A 16,013-nucleotide genomic window follows, 5' to 3' on the forward strand; every position below is an offset into this window, starting at 1 on the left:
TTCTAATCTTCTGATTACTCTGGCTTACTCCATGAGAGTACTTTTGACTTCAGTTATGGCAAACTTGAAGATGAACAAAAAACCATGGGGCCCTTTTACTAAGCAGCGGTAGGGCTAATGCACTGGTAGCTCGTGCCAAATCGGCATTACCACTACTACTACTACTAATTAACATTTCTATAGCGCTACAAGGCGTACGCAGCGCTGCACCACCGGGGTAGCACGGATGCCCAGCGGTAATTCTGAAGTTGGTGCGCACTGTTTTCCTCGGTAGAAAATAATTTCTATTTTCTACCATGGGGGGGTGGAGTTCCCAGTGGTAATCGGCAGCATGGTCACAATGCCATGTGCTGCCTGATTACCGCATGAGCCCTTACTGCCAAGTAAATAGGTGGCGGTAAGAGCTCAGGCAGTAAATAGCCATATGCTACTTTTAATTTTAGCGCACAGCCATTTTCTGTCCCATTAAAAAAAAGGCCTTTTTACCTGACGCAGTAAAACAGATCGCCCAGCACATGCCAATTTCACACACCCACACTAGCGCAGGCCACGTTTTACCACAGCTTAGTAAAAGGGCCCCTATGCCTAGAAACAAAGCTCTATAGAAGTTGACTCTCTCGTGAGCACTGTTTCTGCAGCCCAGGGGCGTAGCCAGACCTCAATGTTTGGGGGGCCCGGAGTCCAAAGTGGGGGGTGCACAGTTTGGCCTGTCTCCCTGCCGCAACCCCTGGCCCGCCACAACCCCCAACCCACCACAACCCCACATGTCGCACACACATACATATTTCTTTCAACAGCATCTCCCACTGCTTCATTTAAAGTAGGAGCATGCTATAGTATCTGCTTAATTTCTAAACCTGTCAGTAGTTCCCACAGCAGACGATGAGCATGATGAACTACCCTTCTCAGTATTATTGTAAAACAAAAGTTAGATTGCACACCTTCTGTCAACAATAGAAAAGTCATGTCCTCTTCAGATGCAGTATTCACTTCCAATGACAATACTGGCCTCCAGTGTTTAGCTTCCAGCAATACAATCAATCACCAGTCCCTATTCATCCCTTTCATAGCGCCCATATTTTCCACTACAGACCTAAATGCTAGTTCATGTTAAGGATTATTCTCAATGATCATAAGTGAAGGGAGGTATTTCTTTAATGCACAATGAATGAAACAGTACAGGTATTTAACAATGACTCGGAGGAGGGGCACATTTTTGCATTTTAAAGGCATGAACTGGCAGCTGTTAGTGGTGCTGCAGAAGGCAGCTGACACTCCAGCCAGGAGCAGCACCAGTGTGTAAGGATGTGGCTACTTAGGGGGAGAAGGCAAGAGGGTGAAGGAGCAGCAGGGTGTCTGAGAGATGGTGGAATTGCTCTGTGTGTGTGTGGGGGGGGGGGGGGGGGGGGGGGGGGGCTGGGGAGAGGGAGAGAGAGCAAGGTCATGAAATAGCAGAGGCCAGGAGGTGTTGGTAGAGAGCAGCTGCTGCCTGCATTACAGGGAGAGGGGTATGAGCTGTGACAATGAGGTGAGGGAACAGGAGGGGCAGTGGTGATCAGAAAGGAATACTGGTAATAATTCTTCTTATTGGGGTAGAACTGACTATATATTGTCCTCTGAAAATTATTAAGATTTAAACCTACACAAATTAGATTAAGAATGTATTTTTGTAATTGTAGTTTTGCTTGTCCTTGTGATTTGATAATTACCTACGTTCTCTTTGTAAGCTGCCCGGATTTGGAAATAGTGTGGGGGGTACAAGAATTAAACACATTATTTTAAAATAAATAAATCATTGTAAAGCTTGCTATCACAACCCTAAATATATAATGCATCTTGTATCGAGACGAGGGTTTGAGGGCTTTCTGTAATTTGTTAGGCTTAGTAGACCCCTGGTGTCTTTTACATGTGTGGATGAGGGTCTATACATATCTCTCTCGTGCTCACAGTTGTTTCTCCAGGCTGGACTATATCCACACTTCTGCCCAATGTTTTTCTTCTATCCTAGGGGCTGACATTGGCCATGTTGAACTCTCTGATCATTCCCTAATTGGGTGGAAGTGAAGGGGGATTTATACTATCAGGCCCCTAGGCTCTGGAACATTCTGTCTTATTTATAACATAAGCAAGAATTTCAGACTTATTTAATTAACAAATGGGAGGAATATTGTTGACATAATAACATAGGGACGGCCCAGTTTTATTTTGGGAGACTGCAAAGATGGTTTTAAGGGCTATATTGTGGCCTACACTAGTGTCCAGAACAAGGGTGCTTACATTTACCCACCAAACACAACCACCCAGGAATGTTACCTTGCTACCTAGGCAACTCTTAATTCTTTAATAATGAACATTCCCAGAAATTGCTTTTTTTTTTAATAGAAAATATTAATTTCATAAGTTTGGCCACAAACTTGGGGCCCTGTTTACTAAGGCGCGTTAGTATTTTTAATGTGCCTACAATTAGCACGTGCTAACCATGTAGGCGCCTATAGGAATACTGTAGGCACTGTGATAAGGCAGGTAGGCAGGGATATAGCCAAAAGCAGGGCATCGCAGAACTACAACGTCCAGAATTCCCTAAGGGATGGGGAGAAAGGGGTGGGCCAAAAAAAACAGGGAGGGATTCTCAGCAAAAGCAGAAGGGAAGGCAGCCCAGGGAATAGGGAGCAGTTTTCCCCAGTTACCAACAGGGGGAGGCAGGGGCGTAGCCAGATACCCAATTTTGGGTGGGCCTGAGCCCAAGATGGGTGGGCAGAACTCTGCCTTGTCCCACAAGTGATTTGGTCTCTCCCTCTCTCGCCTGCATGCCATATGGTCTCTCAAATATCCCCCTCCCCTGCATAGATTTAAAATAGCAGATTTTCACTAGCAGCGAGAAGCAACTCCTGCTCATGTTGGCCTCACAGACTTCCCTCTGATGCAACTCCTGTTTCCAGGAATACATCAGAGGGGAAGGCAGTGGGGTTGTGCGAGCAGTATGTATCAGTCGCTGCAGGCGAAGATCTGTTGGGGAGTTTTCAGCTGGTGGGGCTTGGGGATACCTGCCAGCCACATCATAGGTGTGTTGCTACTGGGTGGGCCTGGCCCACCCTTGGCTACGCCACTGGGGGGAGGAATAGCCATGAGGATGCCCAGTTCCCATGGCTGCGTAATCAATACTGGATTCCTGCCAGCTGTGAAGGGAGGAGGGGAGATTTCTGAATGCTCTGAAGCAGGAGGAGGAAGCTGAATTGTGAACAGATGGATTACCAGGAGGAGGAGCGGGACATGACTGCTGAATTGCCAGTCCAAGGGGAGACAGCCAGCATGGACTGGGAAAATACTCAAGGTTAGCCTCTCCAGCAAAAGAGTACGTGGGAGGCCACAGATGTTTGTACTGTGAAGAGGGAGGTGTGCTGCCAACCCTGCTTGGGACAAAGATGGTGGAAGTGCTGGAGGAGGAAAAGTATGATGTTCCTATTTCATATAAATTCTTCCTCTTCCTTTGGAGAGTTTTTTTTGGTGGAACTGAATTTTGCTCAAGACTGAACTGCACTCAGCTGAATACTGAACTGAACTTGGAGGAGTGGCCTAGTGGTTAGGGTGGTGGACTTTGGTCCTGGGGAACTGAGGAACTGAGTTCGATTCCCACTTCAGGCACAGGCAGCTCCCTGTGATTCTGGGCAAGTCACTTAACCCTCCATCACCCCATGTAAGCCACATTGAGCCTGCCATGAGTGGGAAAGTGCGGGGTACAAATGTAACAAAAAAAAAACTTTGCTAAATGCTGGGTGAAATTTTGCTAAAAGTAGAACTGAACTGTGCTGAATGCTGAGTGGAACTGGGATAAAGGTAAACCTGAATAAATCAGGGAAAGCAGAACTTTGCTACCAAGCGAAGGGGACAGTGTGGATAATTAAAACTGTGCCCCAATAGTGAGAGGATTTTGTTTCTTTTGTTTGCGGATTGAGTTGGTATTAAATCTTTTTCTGCTCTTAACTGAGTCCTGCTTCAAGAGTACTACACAAGCGTGGAGGCGGAGGTCTAGATTGCTGCATACATTCTCCCAGGAGTTCCAAAGATTACAGCACGTGTACAGTTAACGTGTGTATATGATTAACGCGCCTATAACGCGGCTTAGTAAGCAGGGCCCCTGGTAAATTACTAGCTCAGATTACTAAAATATGGCAAGGGAGTCATTATGTATTATCCATGACAGCGCCTGACGGTACTTTGACTTACCAGGTGGAATAAATTGCATAACTGTTAATGGAATACTATGGAGAAATGTATAAAGCAGATGTAAGTTTTCTCCAGAACAATTTACAGAATACTTGCAACAATCAATACCTTGTCTTTCCCCTGAGGCTATTGCCTTCTTAAATGGTCCAATTCAAGCAAAAGAACTTTAAAAAAAACAATAAAAATCACTAAAAATTTTAAGGCGCCTACAGCTAATGGGTATTCTGAGGAATTTTTTGAATTATTGACCACCTCACCTTTGTGGTCCTTTGTTGGCTTATTTCAATGCTGCAGTAGGGAAGGGGGAGTTTCCTCAGTATGCCAATGAAGCATTAATTACTTTGCTTTTGAAACCAGGGAAGCTGGGTGATGTTCCAGACTCATACCAGTCTATATCCTTACTGAATGTGGACTTGAAACTTTTTTCCTCACGCATTGGTAGACAGTCTCTTCATTTGCCTATGATTATTGATAATGATCAGGTGGGGTTTTTCAGAGGGACACAGCCTGTTCTCAATGTGCTTAAGGTCCTCCTAGCTCTGGCTCATAGCCTCAGTAAAGAGCTCCTGCTCTCTTTTCTTCCTAAGACTGGAGACAAAACCAACAAACTCTAAAGGAAATGAGCTCCTGGACCAATCAGAGCCCAGTCAACATGATTTCAAATATATACTGCTTCTTGCTTCCTGTTTTGTTAACTAAAGACAGAACTTTTTTTTTTTCTCTTTAACAGCTTTACAACAAGGAAACATCACCTGCTGTCCAAATAGGAGAAATACACTTCAGGACATAAGGCAGGAAAATATCCAATACAGTTTACAGGCTTAAAACACACTGGGTGTCTTTTACTAAGGCGTGCTCACGTTTTTAGCGTGCGCTAAAAATAGGGACACGCTAAATGTTAGAGATGCCAATGCATTCCTATGTCTAATTTTTCAACCATTCCAAAGCACTCTTACAATTTATTGATCTGAAACATTATGTCTCAAAAGTATGTTGTAGAGGATCTTCAGACCTAATGCATCTCAGCTACTAGATCATGTGATTTTATGTAGTTAGATGCAAATCCTCATTAATCCTCTTGATGTTCCTATGGGCATCTCTAACATTTAGAGCGAGCCCAATTTTAGCGCGTGCTAAAAACGTGAGCGTGCCTTAGTAAAAGACGCCCACTAGTTCTTTACAGGAGTCTAAAGGTATCAAATACTTGTTTCATGTACCCAATGAGGAGGGACAGATGAAGTCCAGAAGAATACCTTCTTCCTAGATGGGAGTTCCTTGAGTACATGCAGCTTAGACATTATATAGCTGAAAACGGCTCTATCTCTTTGTCCATGGAAATTCAAGAAACATTTTCTACTGCCTATACTTGAGGTCCCAACTGAAGGTTCCTCTAAATATCACAAATACCTTCAGGAACATCACTGTTCCGTCAGTCATTGGTGGATTATAAAACATTATCTCAAGCTTGGTCTGTGGATCTTGGAATACAAATTGATGTAGACCTATTATCTGCTGGACTTAAGTAATTGTGCTCTCATATATCATATTGGAAGATACAGTACAAAATTTCTATACAACTTTACATTTCTCCAAAAAAAGACATATTGAAATTGTGCTCAGGCATGAACTGCCCCAGATCCGGCTGCCTGGAAGCCACTTTGTTTTGGAATTGTTCTCTGATTCAAGCTTTTTGGCAGTGTACACAGGCATTAGTTTCCAACAGTTGGCAAATGCAGATTCATTTGACTCCAAGGAGCCCTTCTACGAAGCAGCGGTAAGCCCAACGCGGGCTAAAAGGGAAGTACCTACAGGCTGCTGTTCTGTCCCCCAGCACGCACCATTCCCGGCACTGCAAAAATATGTAAAGTTTTGTAGCGTCAGTGTGTACCCGGCAGTAATCGGGCAGTGCCGCGCTGTCCAGTTACCACCGGGTTAGCGTGGGAGCCCTTACCTCTATCTCAATGGGTGGTGGTAAGTGCTCCCCCCCTCAAAATAACTGCACAAGTGCTTCACTTGCCACATGGCCATTTCTTGAAAAAAACAAAGACCTGCCTTTTACCCACTGCAGTAAAAGTGGGCCTCAAAACATCAAAAACACATGCCACCAGCGCAGGCTCCCTTTTGCCGCAGCTTCATAAAAGGATCCCTTGCGTTGTTTGGGATTTATCCCAAGACAAGATCTCTGAGAAAAATAATACTGACTTTTTAAAATTTGTCTATTCTGATAGCATTGAAGGTGATATTGCGGCTCTAGATCTCCAAATACACCCTCAGAACAAGTTTGGCATTCTTGTATGATTACTTTACTCTCTATAGAAAGACTCAGGATAAATGAGTTGACCTTTCAACTTTTTTGGAACACTAACTCCAGTTGCTCGTAGGAGGATCCTCAACAGATTTTTTTTTCCCTTGCGGAAGCGGTATTTTCTTTTATAAAGGGGAGGGGAAGGGAGGGTTAGTTGGGGTAGGAATAGGGATTTATGGGGTTAAAGGGGAGGGGAAGGGAGGGTTAGTTGGGGTAGGAATAGGGATTTATGGGGTTAAAGGGAAGGGGTATTGATGTTTCTAATGTAGAGTGAACTTTTCTATTATATACATTTGTATTGCTCACTTCTTAAAAACCATTGCTCTGAAATTTTACAATGCATGTATGTTTAGTTTTTGAAAATTCAATAAAAATTATTTTCAAATAATGCATCTTGTCTCCGCTGTCTGTAAATGATATTGCATTTTAAATGGTTTTAAGCTAACATATACAAAACTGATTAGGATTGGCTGTAGGTAGGAATGGAAATATATTTAGAAATTTTAGGTACAAGGGAAAATTTTTTCTGTTCCTTCTCTTGCTTTTTCACTCTTTTTTAAAAATTATTGATAGTTGGCATTTTTTTTTTTTTACTTATGGTGCCTTTATTCAGTACAATTTTTGAATATTTTTTCTCTCTCTCTTTTTTTCTTTTGTGAATTTTAGGAGCCAGGTGCCAACTGTAGGCCCCCAGGTGATGTGGCTTCAGGGATGTTTCCAGTCCTGGTTGTAGTTGTTCGTGCCCCTATACCATTGCTACATACACCGAATGCACTGGACACACTGCCATCAGCTGCTCTTCGGCCCACGATAGGATCTGTTTCATTGCTAAATTCTAATTCCAAAACAGCTCTGAAAGTAGCTCACTACATCCTAATCCCCACAGAACTGAAAAGAGAGTGAACAGATCACCAGGGGATTTTCTCTGAAATGAATAGGAACCACAAAATGACTAGTAGGCCTCACGTACCTTAAAACATAAGAGCCTGAGAAAAGCTATGCTGGGTTTCCAAGTTTATTCAGTTTTGATATACAGCCCAATCTGAGAACTTGATGCTTAGACTAAAAGGTCCATCAAGTCTAGCATCCTGTTTCCAACAGCGACTGATCCAAATGTTAATCTTCTAGTAGGATCACATCCTGGCCTGGCCCACTGTGCTTCTGACAGGTGATCAAGGCTACGTTCCAACCCCAAGCACTGCAACAATGCAAAAGCTGCCAAAACTGATGAGGCTATTGCCTGAATATCTGGCCTCCCAGGACCCCATGCTAACTTGCTAGCAATGACCCAGTTGACTTCAGTGAGCTACAGCCTTTTAGTACCAACCTGGATACCCCATGGAGTGCAGATACTGTTAGGCTGCTTCCTTATCACTTCATCCCTTGCTGCTGCTTTTGAGAGAGTGAAGGATGGGTTATTTACATTACTATAACCTCCCAAAACTGTTCCTACCATTGTCATAGAATGCCATAGTAGATAATGACCATTAGGCCTACACAGTCTGCCTAATTTCACTCCTAGACAACACCACAGACAAAGCCAATCTCTGAGTTTCACCTCACTTCTTTGTCAACTAGGATATTAGGTTCTAGTTAAGGGATAAGATATTTTGATTTAGTTCACACCTTTCTCAGTTCAAATAGAGTTACATTCAGGTACAGAATGTATTTCCCTGCCCCCAGAGGACTTATGGTCTAAGGTTATACATGAGGGAATGGAGGGTTGAGTAATTTGCCCAACATCACAAGGAGCAGCAGTGTGAATTGAACCCTGGCTTCCGTGGTTCTCAGTCCAGTGCTCTAAGCATTAGCTACTCCTTGCTTTAACATCGTCCCTATGTCACCTTCTCACACCACCAAAGGGTTAAGTCCTTCTGGCCATCTCAGCCCCATTTCTATTTCTAAAAATCTGCAACAGTGAAGCAATATCCTGGCTACAGAAATCAGGAGCCCCATACCCATCCTTCTCCTCATGTCTCTATAAAGTTTCTAACCTCTTTTCCATGTCTGTAAATGAAACTCACTACAATTTTGTTCAGCAAGAAAAGAAAGATTTTGGAATTATAATTAGAAGCATACTAACAAAAATTTATAGCCATGGGTAATTAGTTCCTGTGGATGTGTAACTAGGTAACAATAAAATAAAAAGCAAAGGGAAAGAGTGGGTTAACACAAGGAAGCCTAAATTACAGTCAGAGCATTAAAACTGTTGGAGCCTTCTATCCCATCATGCCATAAGACAATCATGTAATCAAGAGAAACAGGGACTAATCCATTACTCTAAGATGCAATAGGAAGGGTTGTAGTGAGTACAGTGCAAGACGTCATCAGGAAGGGGGTGGGGTGTTTAAGAAAGCAGATGCAACACAAATTGAAGTGAAGAGATTCTGAAGCTATTAATCTGGTGAAAAAGCCTTCATAAAGAAATTAGATTTAAGGTCTGTTTTCAATTTTCTAAAGCAGGTTTCAGATTGAATATCTAGAGGAAGTATGTTCCAGAGTGCTGGTGTCATTATACTCAAGAGCATCTGATAGAATCTAAACATGTATTAGGGAAGGATACTTGGGAGAGTGGGCTAGTATCCTGCAGGCACTGGTGAGGGCTCCTTCCACCTATTTAAGTGTGTCCTTACTGCGCTTCTCTGAAGGACACCTGAGAGAGCAAGCTGGTATTCTGCAGGCACTGGTGAGGACACCTGCTCCGCTGGTGAAACCCATTCAAGGGCCCCTTCCAGCTACTTAAGCGCATCTTTACTGTGGAATGCAGCTGCAGGCATGTGCCTGAAAGGGCATGACCAAAGGGGTTGCTCCTGCCCCTTCAGAACAAGGAGAAAGGGATTCTGCTCCGCTCTGATGGGGAAACGGAAAGAAGGTAGAAAGAAGATGGTGAAGCCTCTTGTGACCAAAGGGCCTATGGATGCCAACTTATAATCTTTGACTTCACAACTTCCTGTATCAATATTGGTTAATTCCTACTTGGATGTTTCCCTTTCCATGGGAGGTCATATCCCATCTCCACAACCTGGTTTACTGTCCAAGTCAGTGAACGCACCTGGATAAGGCAGTGATATTACCCCCCTGAAGAAATCCCAGGAGGGTCCGGCTCTAGTTTCTCTGAGTGTGGGCCCTGAAGGACCTTCACATGTAAAGGTACCTCATCTATAAAGTATTTGGCTTCCCTGTGATTTGTCCACACTATCTTTTGTTAATTTTTCCCCATTGTTGCAGTCCACTCACAGGTGCCTACAACTTTGGCAGGCTTATCCAGTCTCTCTTGTAAGTTGGGTGGTCTTGCAATATGTTTATTCTGCCACAATGGCTAATATTGTCTCTTTCCCTTTTCTCTACCATACATACAAAATTGAGCAATACACTCTTCTAGTCCAGCAGCAAATTGTATCTTCCTGTAAACTAAATTTTTTGCTATCTAAAAGGGAATCTTCTCTGCCAATACTGAAAGTACCTATGAGATTCTGGATTGCAGCATATAGAGCTCCACCTTTTCCTCAAACCTCACTTACTTTTTTAAAGCATTCTGAGGCTGATGCAACTCTTTGCTAAGCGTGCACAGATTAGTCAACTTTTGCACACAGTGTTGTAAGTGCCAAATGGAACATGAATTTTGCATACAAGAAAACTGTGTGCAAAGCCTCAGGTAAACCTCAGCGCACAGCATATCTAAATCCCACGGTAACCAAGAGATTAGGAATTCAGCTCTGATCAGAGAAGTGTGCAGCAGGGCCGCTGAGTGACTGAACCAAGCCCAGGGCAGGGCTGCTGCCCCCCCCCCCCCCCAATCGTTGTCCGCTGCCACAGCAGGATTGAAATACCTTGGCTGGCAGAGATCCCGAGACCCAACCAGCAGAAGACATCTTCCTCCAGCACTGACTGTCTGCCCCTGCGGCTGCTTTTCCTCTCAGGGCATGCTCGGTTTCAAAACCGAGCATGTGCGCCTGAGAGGAAAAGCAGCCGCTCAGCAAGCAATGGTCAGAAGAGCAGCGCTGGGTCCTTCCCAGTTTTTGTCTCCTGCTCCTGTCGAGACGCGATCACTCAGGTCCCGTCAGGAGCAGGAGAGAGAGAGACCCCAGCACCTTGGAGGCCCGGGCCTGGGGAATTTTGCCCTCTCTGACTCCCCCTCTTGGCGGCCCTGGTGTGCAGAAGACCCAAAGGTTGAGCACAGGGTTCCTTAATGCTGAAGTTTTAATGCAAGCCCTGAGGAGCAGTAATGGGGTAGCCCGTTCTTCTCTGGTCAGCACTAGTGAGGATTTTATGCCTGTTTCTTTTCTTTAACTGTGAGCATGCAGGATACCCAACTTTTTGTGACTTCTTTGAAGAGGAAGAGTTGGGGGAAAGATACAATTAAGCAAAGAAATGCTGGACTACTGATAAAATTGATACAGTATTTGATAAAATTATGTATCGGTACTTTGATTTGCATCTGAGCATGCATCGGAATGCCATTCTGCACATAAATAATAGCATTGCAAATGTTATGGACAGAATAGCGTTCCAGCACACGCACGGATGTATGCACATGATACTCCAGGTACCGAAACAATTTTCTTCTGCGACAAATCTAGCTGCAGCAAGTGTAGGCCTGTGTGTACATACAGTGGGGGAAATAAGTATTTGATCCCTTGCTGATTTTGTAAGTTTGCCCACTGACAAAGACATGAGCAGCCCATAATTGAAGGGTAGGTTATTGGTAACAGTGAGAGATAGCACATCACAAATTAAATCCGGAAAATCACATTGTGGAAAGTATATGAATTTATTTGCATTCTGCAGAGGGAAATAAGTATTTGATCCCTCTGGCAAACAAGACCTAATACTTGGTGGCAAAACCCTTGTGGCAAGCACAGCGGTCAGACGTCTTCTGTAGTTGATGATGAGGTTTGCACACATGTCAGGAGGAATTTTGGTCCACTCCTCTTTGCAGATCATCTCTAAATCATTAAGAGTTCTGGGCTGTCGCTTGGCAACTCGCAGCTTCAGCTCCCTCCATAAGTTTTCAATGGGATTAAGGTCTGGTGACTGGCTAGGCCACTCCATGACCCTAATGTGCTTCTTCCTGAGCCACTCCTTTGTTGCCTTGGCTGTATGTTTTGGGTCATTGTCGTGCTGGAAGACCCAGCCACGACCCATTTTTAAGGCCCTGGCGGAGGGAAGGAGGTTGTCACTCAGAATTGTACGGTACATGGCCCCATCCATTCTCCCATTGATGCGGTGAAGTAGTCCTGTGCCCTTAGCAGAGAAACACCCCCAAAACATAACATTTCCACCTCCATGCTTGACAGTGGGGACGGTGTTCTTTGGGTCATAGGCAGCATTTCTCTTCCTCCAAACACGGCGAGTTGAGTTCATGCCAAAGAGCTCAATTTTTGTCTCATCTGACCACAGCACCTTCTCCCAATCACTCTCGGCATCATCCAGGTGTTCACTGGCAAACTTCAGACGGGCCGTCACATGTGCCTTCCGGAGCAGGGGGACCTTGCGGGCACTGCAGGATTGCAATCCGTTATGTCGTAATGTGTTACCAATGGTTTTCGTGGTGACAGTGGTCCCAGCTGCCTTGAGATCATTGACAAGTTCCCCCCTTGTAGTTGTAGGCTGATTTCTAACCTTCCTCATGATCAAGGATACCCCACGAGGTGAGATTTTGCGTGGAGCCCCAGATCTTTGTCGATTGACAGTCATTTTGTACTTCTTCCATTTTCTTACTATGGCACCAACAGTTGTCTCCTTCTCGCCCAGCGTCTTACTGATGGTTTTGTAGCCCATTCCAGCCTTGTGCAGGTGTATGATCTTGTCCCTGACATCCTTAGACAGCTCCTTGCTCTTGGCCATTTTGTAGAGGTTAGAGTCTGACTGATTCACTGAGTCTGTGGACAGGTGTCTTTCATACAGGTGGCCATTGCCGACAGCTGTCTGTCATGCAGGTACCGAGTTGATTTGGAGCATCTACCTGGTCTGTAGGGGCCAGATCTCTTACTGGTTGGTGGGGGATCAAATACTTATTTCCCTCTGCAGAATGCAAATAAATTCATATACTTTCCACAATGTGATTTTCCGGATTTAATTTGTGATGTGCTATCTCTCACTGTTACCAATAACCTACCCTTCAATTATGGGCTGCTCATGTCTTTGTCAGTGGGCAAACTTACAAAATCAGCAAGGGATCAAATACTTATTTCCCCCACTGTACATTTATTATGCTCTCCCATGTTAGGGCATTGCTTTTTGTGCACAGCTTATTTGCATTCAATTTGCTTACTGCATCAGGAAGCAATTTTTTCCTATTACGGGTGTGTTAGGGAGCCCTGTGCTGAACTGTAGTACAGTGCCCTAGTCTACGGTTTTCTCCATCAGTCTCTGGTGGTCAGACTGCGTCAGGAACCAGAAGATTAAGCAAACTGTCAATCCTACGTTCTGCTGAGGGTGAATGAAAGGTGTGTTTGGTGGGGGGAAGTGGGTGCAGCAACAGCTCAGGCAGGACGATAAGAAATCAGGGTGCGGCTAACAGAGGGGTCCTTTTACTATGCTACGGTAAAGAGTGGCCTTAGCATGTCCTTGCATGCCCATTTTTACCACAGCTGTAAAAACCCGTTTTCTTTTTTTTTTCTTCATTAATTCTTCATTAACTGAGGAACTGAGTTCGATTCCCACTTCAGGCACAGGCAGCTCCTTGTGACTCTGGGCAAGTCACTTAACCCTCCATTGCCCCATGTAAGCCGCATTGAGCCTGCCATGAGTGGGAAAGCGCGGGGTACAAATGTAACAAAAAACAAATTGGCCATGCACTAATGTTTCCATTAATGCTCAGCCATTTTTTTTAAATTACCGCAGGAGCACTTACCACCACCTCTTTTCTAGAGGGTAAAGGCTCCTGTATTATCCGTGCACTAACCAGTTAGCATGCTGTAATGTAGATGCGCTAACCAGTTTAGCCAGAAACGCCGCACTCTCTGCCCCCAACATGTCCTCTCAAAAAAATTTTAAAAAATTAGCGCACACACTTGGCAAAAACTAACATAAAATGCCTTAGCACGTCTCATGTTAGTGCCTAATATAGCTTAGTAAAAAGGCCCCATAGCAAGGTTATTGCGTTAGTACTGGATCTTTCATCTTATGCAAAGTGCTTTTAAATACCAACAAGGCACAGTACCTCTTATCTTCAATATGGATCATAAGGGTTTAAAAAAAAAGAAGAAACTCTGATAAACACGGCTATTTTTTTTTCATTCCGACAACCAATGGTCACAAAATACATTTACAAGGAGGTTGCTAGACATTTGATTCCTTCATACCCCTGATCCCTGGGTGCTTCTGGCCTTCCTAAGGGGGTACTGCTTTACGTGTTTTTGTTAAAATGCCTTGTTAGCTATGCAGGCGTCCTTGAATGCTTTGATTCATGAGCGTACCGAGAAAATGCTTTTGTTTTGTTTTTTTCAATATGGGAATCATCCGGGAAAAATTGTTAGCCCACATAACTAAAACCTGGCAGACGTTCTAGGTATATTTCTACCTTGCAGGACTTTCAGGGCGTCCCGTGTAATTGAACTGAATAGCCCAGATTTTGATGGATTACTTTAGTACAATGTATAGGGAAACGCAGATGGGAGTTGGGCCTCAATTGGTGGAATAGTTGGAAGATGCAGGACTCCTCAGACATTTTGTAGCACCTTAATGCACCTATTCAGGCAAAAGAAATCCAAAAAGCTGTTAAAGGCCTGAAATGTCACACTGCCCCTGGTCCAGATGGGCATAAAGCCAAATGTTATAAACTCATGTAACCCCAGGTTTGTGGTCCTTTATCATCATATTATATGGATGTCATTGCTGAGGGTGCCTTTCCAGAGCACTCTAATGCAGCCTTAATCGCACTTATCCCAAAGCTTGGTAGGCCCCCTATCTTTCCGGATTCCTACCGCCCCCATCTCCCTCATCAGTGTAGACATTAAGATCTTATCCTGCTTATTCATTTGCCTAAGGTGATTTGTTATGCACAGGTGGGGTTTGTGGCAGGTAGACATTCCATAATGAATGTCTGTAAGGCTCTATTGGCTATGTCCCATGGTTTGACTATGCATGTTCCAGTGGCCCTGGTGAACCTAGATGCAGAAAAGGCCTTTGATAAGGTGAATTGGCAGTACTTATTCCAAGTATTGCAGTACATGAGCATTGATGGCTGATATTATCAGGCTATCCAGGCCTTGTACTCCAATCCTGTGGCTAGTCTTGTGGGCAGTGGATTCCGAACAACTTCTTTTTGATTGTGGTACCTGTTAGGGATGTCCCCTCTCGCCCCTTTTGTTTTTGTTATACTTGAAGCCCCTCTTATGCACTATTTGTAAGAGATATACATGGTGTGATGGTGGGACCGTCTACTCTTAAAATCTTGGCCCTCGTCAATGACATTTTGTTAACTGTGTCTCAGCCTCAGGGCTCAATTCGGGGTCTCCTCTCCATCTTGGATGAATGTGGTTATTATTCTAGCTTTACACTTAGCAAACATAAATCTGTGGTGTTTCCCCTCTTTCCCTCTCTATTCGACACACTTGGGTGGACTCATCTATAAAGTATTTGGCTTCCCTGTGATTTGTCCACACTATCTTTTGTTAATTTTTCCCCATTATTGCAGTCCACTCACAGGTGCCTACAACTTTGGCAGGCTTATCCAGTCTCTCTTGTAAGTTGGGTGGTCTTGCAATATGTTTATTCTGCCACAATGGCTAATATTGTCTCTTTCCCTTTTCTCTACCATACATACACAATTAGTCACTGTGGTCAATCAGTTTCTGTGGAAGGGCAAGTGGACCCACCTGTCTTATGTGCGTGCCACATTGCCCTGAGCTCGGGGGGGGGGGGGGTGCTTGGGTCTACTTAATCTTAAATTCTATGCACATGCCAGCTGTACATGTCACCTTCATGACTGATTTGTGGAACTTCCAACTTTTCTATCACTCCTCTTGAAACTAAATTGTGTTTTCTGTATCATTTTAGTTATCTGCAGTGCAATTTTTGTAGCAAAAAAGGTGCCAGTACTCAAATGCCAGGCCACCCTTCAGGGGTTGGGTGATCACTGAGAGACTCACCCCACAATGGCCAAGTCCCCTGCAACCAGTCACAGAATCTGTGACAAGGCAGAATTGGTGTGTTGAGCCTGAGCTCTTTCATTAAAACTTGCAGTCCATGGGTCAATTTTAGCAGACACTGTAAAAGGTGCCGGTACTCAGTACCCCCTCAAAAAAAAAGTCCTAGTTATCTGTTACATGTTCCCCTTCAAGTCATGCCAAGACAATGTTGTTGTTGTTCCACCCTGTCTGTACTACTTGGTATTGGTTATGTTCTCTCTTGCAGGTTCCCCCACTCACAACGCTTTTTCTGCTTAGTCGACTTATGTTGCCTACTTTCAACAATGGATGTCTAAGGGTGTCGCTTACCTTTATCACATCTTAATAGATGATGGAACTCTGTCCTCAAT

The 16,013-nt window shown here is 44.2% G+C and overlaps 1 protein-coding gene across 1 annotated transcript in view; it reads right to left on the minus strand.

The window, feature by feature from the left end:
* The window catches only part of BPHL (biphenyl hydrolase like), a 105,743-nt gene that overhangs the window by 74,355 nt on the left and 15,375 nt on the right, over positions 1-16,013 (minus strand). The gene's annotated exons all lie outside the window — the stretch shown is intronic.

This window comes from Microcaecilia unicolor, chromosome 1 (genome assembly GCF_901765095.1).
Source record: "Microcaecilia unicolor chromosome 1, aMicUni1.1, whole genome shotgun sequence".
NCBI classification, from domain to species: domain Eukaryota; kingdom Metazoa; phylum Chordata; class Amphibia; order Gymnophiona; family Siphonopidae; genus Microcaecilia; species Microcaecilia unicolor.